The following is an 11,681-nucleotide window of genomic DNA, read 5'->3' as shown; positions in this document are numbered from 1 at the left end:
AATAGCCAAAGACATCTTAAAATGACACAGATGCGTTTCCTTCCCGGTCTTAATGGGTTAAAAAGAAAAAACTAGACATCTGATGAAAAGAATAGGAGAATTGTTTGTCAAAACGTGCACAGGCAATCATGTAATTGCGTAATTGGGTATTTTGGAAAAGTATTTACAGGATAATTATGCTATAGCTTGTCACTTCAATAATTTCCCGGAGACCATATCAAAGCAAGTATTCATAACATTAAGCTGTGGGGGGGAAATGTGTTTATAGGCAACACATGGCCTCTATACTGTACATACAGTATACCGTCACTGTCCGGGAAGAAACCTTGTATCTCCATATTATTGCAACTGTTTATGTTTTTCCATAAATCGATTATTGAATTATTTTTGTATACTTCATTGTATGAACAGCAGATCTACAAGCTCACAACGTGTCACATGGCAATGCTTTGTGAGCTCATAGGTCTGCTATTTTAGCTTTTTATTTTTTACAATTTTGAAATCTTTTGCAATCTTCTTGAAAATCTTCGCTTATAAAAGCCAGGGCCAAAGCGGTTAAGTGTGTCTGTGGGTTTTATTAAAGGTTTACTGACATTCACTTTTACACCACATTCAAAGTCTTTGTCCTGGTCCTTCAAAAGTGTACAAAAAGTTTTAAGTGAAAATTCCATTCCAGTGATCAATGGCAGGTGTTTTTCTCTCACATTTCTAAAGCCTTTTCAACTGCAATGAAAAAAGAAATCTTTGCCTGCGGGTGTCGCTGGTGAGGGATTTTGCCTGTCAATCATCGCCTCTGCTCCGCCCCCCCCAAAGGAAAGGATAGGGGAGGGGAGGGGCGAGGAGGAGAGTGGGCGGGATTAATCGACTGTGACCTCACTGTCGAAGGGCCAAGCTCAGATTACTTTTCAGCCTAATTATTCAGAAAACCCCAGACCACAGAAAATCCACTGAATGTTCTAAGTTCAGGTTTTTTGGGTGTAATTGAGGTCATAAAACCCCAAATAAAACATTGAAAATAAAAAAAGTGAAAATGAATGTCATGATACCTTTAATGTGCAACCAATTAAAACTACAGTAACAAGTGCTCGTTACTACATAATAACTACATATTGTATCCAATTTGTGTTTTCATTTCCTGAAAAACAGCAACAGTATGAGCATACAAGGTTTCCACCTGACTGCGACGGTATCAAACAGCACGCTGCTTTTGAATAATACACAAAGAAATGAACATTTTCAATATCTTTGAGAAATTGCAATTCAAGTAAACACAGCAATGTTCTGTCTCTTTGCTGCTCACACTAAGGATACAGTATGTCAGTGTGCCGTGCATACGTACAGTATGTGTGTTGTGCATAATTACTAGGCCTATATCTAACCGTAACCTCACCGAAACTACTGTATGCCTACACCTAACGACGCCCGTCCGAGGCAAAACACCCTGAAAATAGAGACTCTCGCTGTGCATATCGTTGCTGTCGGGGAGAAACCTTGTATTTCAAAATTTCTACTTTTTATGTTTTTTTGTTTTGTATATTAAAAGGTAGGGTAAGTGATTTGCAATTATTCAAATAATTGCAAAATGGGTCTATGTTCTGATAGTGCTCGTTACTATAGAGTGTCCTGTCCATATAACAAGTCTCCATGTCTCTCCAGCTCTTTATAAAACAGAAAATGTATTTTGTAGTTTTTCTTTTTTTTTTTGTAGTTTCATTTCCAATTTTATCCAACCAGGACAGAGAACTCAATCAGGATATAGATTAAACAAGTGAAATTGGAAGTGATGACACTAAGAAATGAGCAGACAAAATTTTAACTGGAACACTATACAAATTAAGCTTAAAAATGGGTACTTTCTCCTGATTGGCTGAGATTTTGACACCTACCGAAAAATGTATTTTCTGTTTATTAAAGAGCTGGAGAGACAGGGAGACATCTGTTACTGAACAAACACTATATAGCAATGATTACTATCAGAATATAGTATTTTAACCTTTTAACAAAATACTTTTTGTTTTAACCAAAAAATATCACTTATCCTACCTTTAATGCCCTAATTCGCTAAACTGCAGTGTCACACAAAAGTACCAAAAATAGCCGATTGCAATAACTACATCCGATTTATTCTTCTTCCATTTCCTGAAAAGTGAAAGTTTTGAACATACGGAAGGTTCTACCCCGACAGTGACGATATAGCATATTTTTTTTTGGTGGGATCTCTACCTCCAGGCGGTGTGTCCGGGACCTCTTCAGAGAGGGCAGCGGGGCTGGGGGGGGCCGGGGGGGTGGTGGTGGTCACGCTGGCCCTCGTGCTTCTCCTCTTGGACTTGACGCTGCTGGCGGCGGAGCCCCGCGGCTTCCCTGGGGGCCGTGGCCTCGTGTCTGCCATGATGGGTCCTACTGGCGTCACCAAACACAGGAGAGAGAAACACTGTGTAAGACCAGGGCTGGGTGGTTAAGAACACAAAAAGGTCTCCCATTCAGGTCTTGGCTTTTTAACCACTTGCCCGTTCTCCGGCGTGTGGAATAAGCCTGGTGGCAAAAATGGCAGACCTACAAGCCAACAGTGCATTGCGATGCACGAGTTGTGGTCTTGTCGATCTGCTATTTTCAGCAATCTTCTGAAATGTTGGACATTTCCACTTATAAAGAAATGCTCAAAATATGGACACCAGGATAAAGGGGTGTGTGTGTGTGTGTGAGCGTGCGTGCGTGCGAGAGAGACAGAGAGACAGAGAGACAGAGAGACAGAGACAGAGAGGCAGAGAGGCAGAGAGACAGAGAGACAGAGAGACAGAGAGAGAGACAGAGAGAGACAGAGACAGAGAGACGCAGAGAGACAGAGAGAGACAGAGAGAGACAGAGAGAGACAGAGAGAGACAGAGACAGAGACAGAGAGGCAGAGAGGCAGAGAGACAGAGAGACAGAGAGACAGAGAGACAGAGAGAGACAGAGAGAGAGACAGAGAGAGACAGAGACAGAGAGACGCAGAGAGACAGAGAGAGACAGAGAGAGACAGAGAGAGACAGAGAGAGACAGAGAGAGACAGAGAGAGACAGAGACAGAGACAGAGACAGAGACAGAGACAGAGACAGAGACAGACAGAGACAGAGAGTGAGACAGAGAGAGACAGGGAGAGAGAGACAGAGACAGAGACAGAGAGACAGAGAGAGACAGAGACAGAGACAGAGACAGAGACAGAGACAGAGACAGAGACACAGAGACAGAGAGACAGAGAGAGACAGACAGTGACAGAGACAGAGACAGAGACAGAGACAGAGACAGAGACAGAGACAGAGACAGAGAGAGACAGAGACAGAGAGACACAGAGACAGAGACAGAGACAGAGAGACAGAGAGACAGAGAGAGACAGAGACAGAGAGACAGAGAGAGACAGAGACAGAGACAGAGACAGAGACAGAGAGACAGAGAGACAGAGAGACAGACTTGGCTTTCCCTGGGTCAGTTGGAAAAAAAAGCCTTTTTCTTTTGGAACTCAGTTACAATATTATATTTAATAGCTCATTTGACATAATAAAGTTCAATTGCATAGGCAGTACAATATAAATCAAATATTAAATATGAGCATGAATATTCAAGCAAAAGGAAAAAGGGATGGAAATTTAAATGAAACAATGAGCAATTACATACAATGACATACACCGGAAAATCCATATTTCATTAAAACAGAAAATCACAGCATTAATTCTCATTAACATGGCAAGTCAAGATGCACAACAATATTGCATTAAAAGGCAACACTGCAGTTACCATAGCAACCACACAAGCTAGATGACTTAATATAGCCACAGTAAAGTGGTGTGAATGAACTGGCTATGAGGCCACAGCCTTTCATTACGCACTAAATAGACTCGCTAACGTTTTCAAAAGAAACATGATCTCCATACCTGTGGTGATAATTGCAAATGCACCAACACATCAGCTGTGTTTACGTGCGCTTGCAACACAGCTCATGCGAGTGTGTATACGTGTGTGTGTGTGTATACGTGTGTGTGTGTGTGTGTGTGTGTGTGTGTGTGTGTGTGTGTGTGTGTGTGTGTGTGTGTGTGTGTGTGTGTGTGTGTGTGTGTGTGTGTGTGTGTGTGTGTGTGTGTGTCATACTTGGCTCCCCTGATAGTTCAACAACAGAAATAATATAACTCAAAGTGTCGTGTCCAATCCGTGACCCAACTGGTGTGCTCCGGCCTCGTGCCAGCCTACTGTGTACCTGCCAAAAATAGCAGATATACAAGCTTACAACAACGCATCACAATGCGACACGTTGTGAACTTGTAGATCTGCTATATTCGGCGGGTGACATGTCGTATGACAAAGTATAAATCAGACTTTTGTGTCAACCTGTACGTGTGTCTGTCAACCTACTGCATGTTTGTCAAAGGGCCCAACAGACCTTCCCTAGGGCCTTCCCTAAAGGCTCCTATCTCCAAGGGAGGCGGGACATACCATACGGTCAGTGGTGGAAAAAGCACTCCGATATTTTACTTAAGTAAAAGTATCAATACTGCAAGAGAGAAATACTCTGTTACAAGTAAAAGTCCGGAATTCTAAATTTACTTGAGTAAAAGTACAAAAGTATTGGTATCAAAATGTACTTAAAGAACCAAAAGTAAAAGTACTAAAGTGTTTGAAAATAGCCCATGTGTAAAATAGGGCTAAAGTGGTTAATGTATGTTTCATAATATCATAATTTATATCTGCAAAGTAACTAGTAACTAAAGTTTTCAAATATTTGTAGTGGAGTAAAAGTACAATATTTGCCTCTGAGATGTAGTGGAGTAGAACTAAAAGTATTGGAAATTGGAAATACTCAAGTAAAGTACAAATACCTCAAAATTGTACTTAAGTACAGTAAATGTACTTAGTTACTTTACACCACTGCATACGGCTGAAAACGAACCGTGGCTTCTGATTGGTCTGTGGTGCGGGCGGGGGAAAAAAACACCAGTGTGATCGTTGTGATTCGTGATTCGTTCGTTGGAACAACATCCAATCAGCAACGACGTTGCCTACGTAACATATGTAGTTCCAGTGTAGTTCTGCAAAACCAGTCAATTAGGAGCCTTTCCAGACTTTTTTTGTGAGCTAAAAAGCATTATTTTATACTTTGGCTATTCAAAAATAGCAGATATACAAGCTCATAGCACGGCACCGAGTGCCGCGCTACGAGCTTGTAGATCTGCTATTTTTTAGAAATCGTGAAAATGTGTGCAAATCTTTGAATACCGTATATATATTTTTTAAAGCGAACATTTGTAACTCAAATCTTTGCTCCTGGGGGGGTCCCTGGAACAACATATTTTGAGATGGGGGGTCCGCGGCCAAATACATATCATCTTGGGGGTCCTTGACATGAAAAAGTTTGAGCACCACTGATATAGAAACATACGTTTTTTTCAGAATACTGTTGGGATTTAGAAGACATTTGTAGAAATAGGAGAAAGGCCACCCGAGTTCAACATTAAACTCTCCCCCCGTGTTTCCACTACAGCGGATTGACAGGCTCCCTGTGGGCAGGAGGATGCTGAACCATTTGTGTGAGCAAATGGAGCTGCAGGCAGGCGGAAAATTCGGAGACAAAAGTAATAAAATGCTGGAGTCAACAACTTCATGAACTATTTATCTTGGTGGGACTGATACGTCGCCCTCTCTCTCTCTCTCTCCAACTCTCTCTCCCTCTCTCTGTTGGTTGCGTTCTGCTCCGCCTCAGCCACGCCACTTGTCAAAGCCCACAGCGGTCCACTTCTTTATTGAAACTTTGATTCAGTCCCCCCACACACACACACACACACACACACACACACAAGTTGTCACTTTCTAATGACTGTGTGCAATAACCCATTTAGACCTGCCCGAGGCCTGATTCTACTAAACGTCTTCTAAAAATCCTAACAGTTTTCTGAAACACTTATGTTGCTATAATAATCAGTGGTTCTCAAACTTTTTCATGTCAAGGACCCCCAAAATTATATGTATTTGGCCGCGGACCCCCCCCCCCCCCCCATCTCAAAATATGTAGTTCCAGGGACCCCCCAGAAGCAAAGATTTGAGTTACAAATGTTCGCTTAAAAAATATATATTTCAAAGATTTGCACACATTTTCACGATTTTTCAAAAAATAGCAGATCTACAAGCTCATAGCGCGGCACTCGGTGCCGCGCTATGAGCTTGTAGATCTGCTATTTTTTGAATAGCCCAAAGTATAAAATAATGGTTTACACAGATGTGTTCCCGGTCTTGATGGGATAAAGGATACAGGTTATTGGAGAGGAGGAGGAAAGGCAGGAGAAAGAGTAATGAAAAAAGAAACATTCGCACTGACTGGAGAGAGAGAGAGAGAGAGAGAGAGAGAGAGAGAGAGAGAGAGAGAGAGACAGAGAAGCCATGGGAACTTCACACACACAGGCAGGTAAGTTGACAGTGATCAATAACATTAATATTGGCTGCTGGAGAGACAGTGTGCTGCGGGCAGATTAACTATCTGCTGCTGGAAAACACAATGGACTTACAGACAGAGGAAGAGCTATTGCCAGGCGCTTAGTGAGAGTCTGTCCGTCTGTTCTCCAGTCTCCCATGCCGTCACAGCATTACTCATCCCTTGGTAAAACGCATTATAATGTCAGGCTATGACAGTTTTTTTTTTTGTCAATACCTTATTGCCTTGGTGGAATGTGCATTTGTGCTATGTGAGTGACTTCAAAAACAGATATACTGTAGCCAGTGGTGGACAAAGTACTCAATAACCCCCAGTACCTGAGTCAAAGTAAGGCTACATACTCCTGGGTCTAATCATGTTACACAACTAACTACAAGTGGGAAGTAGCTCTGTCAAATTTGCACTTCAGTTAAAGTTCTGGAGTATTTGCTTTTTAAAAGTATTCAAAAGTACATGCTTTAAAAACCAGATTCAAAGATTTTCAATACATTTTCCGACTATACAGAAGGGGTTCTCTGATGATATCAAAGAGGAGGACTCACACACTGTCAGGAACTTTAAAAAAAAAAGGTGGGTGTTTATTTCGTTATAGACCTTCATCAGGACAGACTACGATGAAGGTCTAACGACCGAAACGTCGAAATAAAGAGTACATTGTTTTGCAAGTTCCTGACAGTGTGCTAGGCCTCTTCTTTGATATCATCAGAGATCCCCCTCTAAATATTTGCACCTTTCGTCTTACGCACCGGTCGCCAACCTTTAAAGTGTGCATCGGTCTTCTTCAAAAAAAGAATGCATTGTGAGCTTGTAGATTGGCTATTTTAACTACATTTGAAATAGGGCTTAAGTAGTTAATTCACATAGTCTATAATGTACCTTTTCCCTTCCTAGAAATATAGTGTAGTCAAAAGTACAATATGTGAGTCACATATTTATGACATTCACTCCACTGTATTTCAAAGTCACATCATGTGACTTTGAAATACAGTGGAGTGAATGTCATGAATATAAGAACATAGAAATATGTACCTTAAAGAAGCCTTTCTAAATAAATAAAAGTACTTCTACAGATACTGTAAGTACAATACTCAAGTAAATGTAGGCTACTTAGTTACTGTCGGTTCACCACTGCAATGGTTAGTGAGAGTCAGTCTGTTTTCCCATGCTTGACACCATTACTCTCATCCCTAAAACGTATTATTACTTCAGGCTATGACTGTTTCTGTCAATAGAGTTAGATGCTGACAGTGGTGGAAGAAATACTCACATTTGCATTTAAGTAAAAGTACCAATACCACAATGTAGAAATACTCTTGTTACAAATAAAAGTCCAGTATTCAAAATGTACTTGAGTAAAAGTACAAAAGTATTCGCATTAAAATATACTTACAGTAAGTACTGAAAGTATAAGTACTCATTATGCAGAATGTCCCATTTCACAAGTTTCCAAATGTATGAAAATACTTGAAAATAGCAGATCTACAAGCTCAAAACGCGTTGCTTTGCGACACGTTGTGAGCTTGTAGATCTGCTATTTTTAAATAGCTTATAGTATACATAGGGCTGAAGTGGTTAATCATTTTTTTGTAATAATAATCAAAATCTACAAAGTAACTATAGTAACTCAAGTATTCAAATAATTGTAGTGGGGTAAAAAGTACAATATTTGTCTTGGTATTAGTAGAAGTAACACTAACAGTATTGAAAGTGGGAAACACTCCAGTAAAAGTACCTTAAAATTGTACTTCAGTACAGTACATGAGTAAATATACTTAGTTACTTTACACCACTGATAAGGACCTTAACTCTCACCCTTCAGGCTATGACTGTTTTTGTCAATAGAGTTGCATTTATGCTGCATGTACCTTACCTTATAGTCTTGGTAGAAGGTGAAGTTAGGAGCTATAACAGTAACTTTAACAAACAGATATATAGCAACAAGCTAACACGTTGTCGTCACTCCATCAGGTAAACAAACTAACAGCCCGCCTTATAAACTGTCAACATGACAACCACTGACGCAATACCTGACGTTTGCTGTTACTTTAAAACGCTAACGTGTCCAACTGCAAAGTATTTAAAAGTTTAAATGTTGTAGCTTTACAATATAACTTCTTTCTAAACTGTTTGTTCTGTGACCACACAACAAAGCTGCTAATTGCCTTGGCACAACACCGGAGTGTGTAGATTCGTCTCCATGGAAACGGAGTAGGCGCGCGCATGGGGTAGTTTTTTTTGTCCATGCTGGGGCTTGTAAGGCAGCAGTTCAGCTATAGCCCTAGAATGTCTGTGATCTTACATACATTTCAAGTATTCCAAATACACAGTCATAGATCTCTCTCGGTCCCCCACTGTGTAGTGCCGATCTGCGCGGGCATAAAAGTGCTCTAAACTCCGTCTGTACTCACCCAATAATTAATTCCTAAGACGTGTAGTCATATTTTGTCCTCTAGTTTCATATCCATGTGAAAGTTCTGCCAGAAAACGTGTGTTTAGTCAAATATCTCCACTTTTTGTGATTGCTGTGGGGTAATGAATCATCACCTGCCAATTGTGTGTCCCAAACATTTGTGCGTCCTAAAGGAAGTTACGTATATTCAGTGCTGCAATCATTCCTGGCCCCTCGCGTCGTACAGAAAGACGTCCGTGTGCAGCTCGTGAAAAAGTGGAGATATTTGACTAAACACACGTTTTCTGGCAGAACTTTCACATGGATATGAAACTAGAGGACAAAATATGACTACACGTCTTAGGAATTAATTATTGGGTGAGTACAGACGGAGTTTAGAGCACTTTTATGCCCGCGCAGATCGGCACTACACAGTGGGGGACCGAGAGAGATCTATGACTGTGTATTTGGAATACTTGAAATGTATGTAAGATCACAGACATTCTAGGGCTAGTTCAGCTAATATATTTGTTTATTACTTTGACCTATTTAAAATAAGTTTTATAGCTGAATATTGTTATCTAATAATAATAATAGTTCTCTAACTAATCCCTCTTGGAGGATCATGGCACGTGAGCTGTAGCTAAATCCATTTTGAAAGATTGCACAGAATTCCTGGGTAAAACTACTACCACAAGTCACACATAAGTCACCACAAGTTAGTATTGAGTCGCAAATGTTAGGCAGCTACCTATAAAATGATATTGATATAAATAAATAATAGTATATAAAATAAGCCTAATCCAATTGCTTTAAATTATTGAGAAAATTGGTTAGACAGTATAGTTCATTCTATGAACTGCGGAACATTATTATTTTATTTTCGTTTCTTTCTTTTTCAAAATTGCATACCAAATGTCTCCTCAGTCCTCACCAGTTCAACAGAGCTCTTAAATCACTTCTCACCAACCAATATGTTCCATATGTGTTGCCTGTATATGCTGGGTCAAATCAATATTTTTCAAATTAGTCTAAAGGTCTGTTATGAACATATGGCTTATTGTTGTTCCTGATTGTTTCTTTTCTTTACTGTGGCTATGTGTGTGTCCTATGATAATGAATGTTCTTCGTTTGTAGTAGATTGGTGTGTATGGTGTATGTAGGCCTCTATACTCCACATTGCTGTAATGTATTATGTGGTCTGGAGAATTTCACTGAATTATATGTTGTGTCTGTTTAATTGTTTCATGTGAAATAAACAAAACCAAACAAACAAACACACACGTTTCATTTTGCAGGATGACAATCTGGGCCCCACAGGCCCACACACAAACTATAGTATATAGGACATTGGTTCTCAAAGTGGGAAACCCCCAGGGGTCCTTAGGGGGATACCAGGGGGTCCCCAGCAAAAGTAGTTAACATACCATCACAATCATTTTAACCACGTTATCCATTTATATGTTGGCTATTGAAAATGTAATCTTTGAAAATGTTTTTTTTAATGTTTATTTGTTTTAACCATAATTTGTTAAATTGTTTTAAAATAAATCTTCTCTTCTGTCCCTTACACAAACCATATTCAAATGGGGGTCCGCAGCCAAATACACAATTTGGGGGTCCTTGACATGAAAAAGTTTGAGAACTACTGGTATAGGAGATAGCCTACAGTATATAGGCTAGAGATAGGCTCCTGACCTATAGGCCACATGGTTCAGAAACCTTTATTGGTGACGAAGGGCTATTACCGGCACTTACTTTCACCCTGTACTGGCCATCCCTATTTAGGCCATGGCAGAAATCCAAATATGTTAAAATGAAGAAGAGTGAAAATAGCTGCTTTAGGCCTGGGCCGTAGCGTGGCGACCCAGGCACCCTATAGGCTGCAATGCCAGCCTGACAGCGTGTCGCGGGTTTGACTCCCGAGCCCGACGACCTTAATTTGCTGTGTGTCACCCCCCCCATCTCTCTCCCCATTTCCTGTCAGCCTACTTTCCCTATCCCTTTCGATATAAAGGCATAAAAAGCCTCAAAAAAGTATATCTTTTTTTAAATGTTGCCGATCTACAAGATCACAAATACTGTATGAGCTTGTAGATTGGCTATTTTCGCAATCTGTCATACACAAAGTATATAGGGCTCAAGTGGTTCAACTAAATCAATAGGCCTAGCTAGCATGTGGGTGATTTAAAAAAAAAACTTCTTAAAAGTCACTTGTTTTACATTTTGTGTTTTGAACGAAAATAAAAGCCTGGGTACTGAGGCTACATTTTTATGTGAGTCATCATGGACCCAGGGCTCCTAAATGCTTTTAAGATAACGTTTCAGTGTTACAAAAACAAGAATTTGCTTTAATTTATGGCTGAAGGGCATTTTATATATATATATTTTTATATAGATAAGCTGTGGCTCAAACAAGTTCGTCATCGCAATCTCACAAATTACACCCATGTTGTTAAGTTCCCTGTTATCCTTTCTAAATGTCAACATGATGCAGTGACATTCCCTTTAAGTGCTTGCACATGTTCCAAACATTGCCTTTTTTTTTGTACCACACGTATAGCCGAGCCTATCGTCTCTCTGTTCGGGTGGAAACCTCACAAGTCCAAAACTGTTAAATTTTCAGGATTCACATTCAAAAATGGCAAAAGTAGCAGATCTACAAGCTCGAAACGCAGCGCGATCGAGCTTGTGGATCCGCTGCTTTTAATGCTTTTGTGTGACGCAGCTGTACTTATGATCAAGTAGGGCGTTGATTTGCGAAAAAAGAAACGCAAAAAGTTAAAATATGGAGATAAGAGGTTTCTGCCCGACAGCGACGATTTGACTGCCTCTCAC

This window comes from Gymnoscopelus braueri (assembly GCF_963280865.1).
Source record: "Gymnoscopelus braueri genome assembly, chromosome: 15".
Taxonomy (NCBI): domain Eukaryota; kingdom Metazoa; phylum Chordata; class Actinopteri; order Myctophiformes; family Myctophidae; genus Gymnoscopelus; species Gymnoscopelus braueri.
This window is presented reverse-complemented; position numbering follows the sequence as displayed.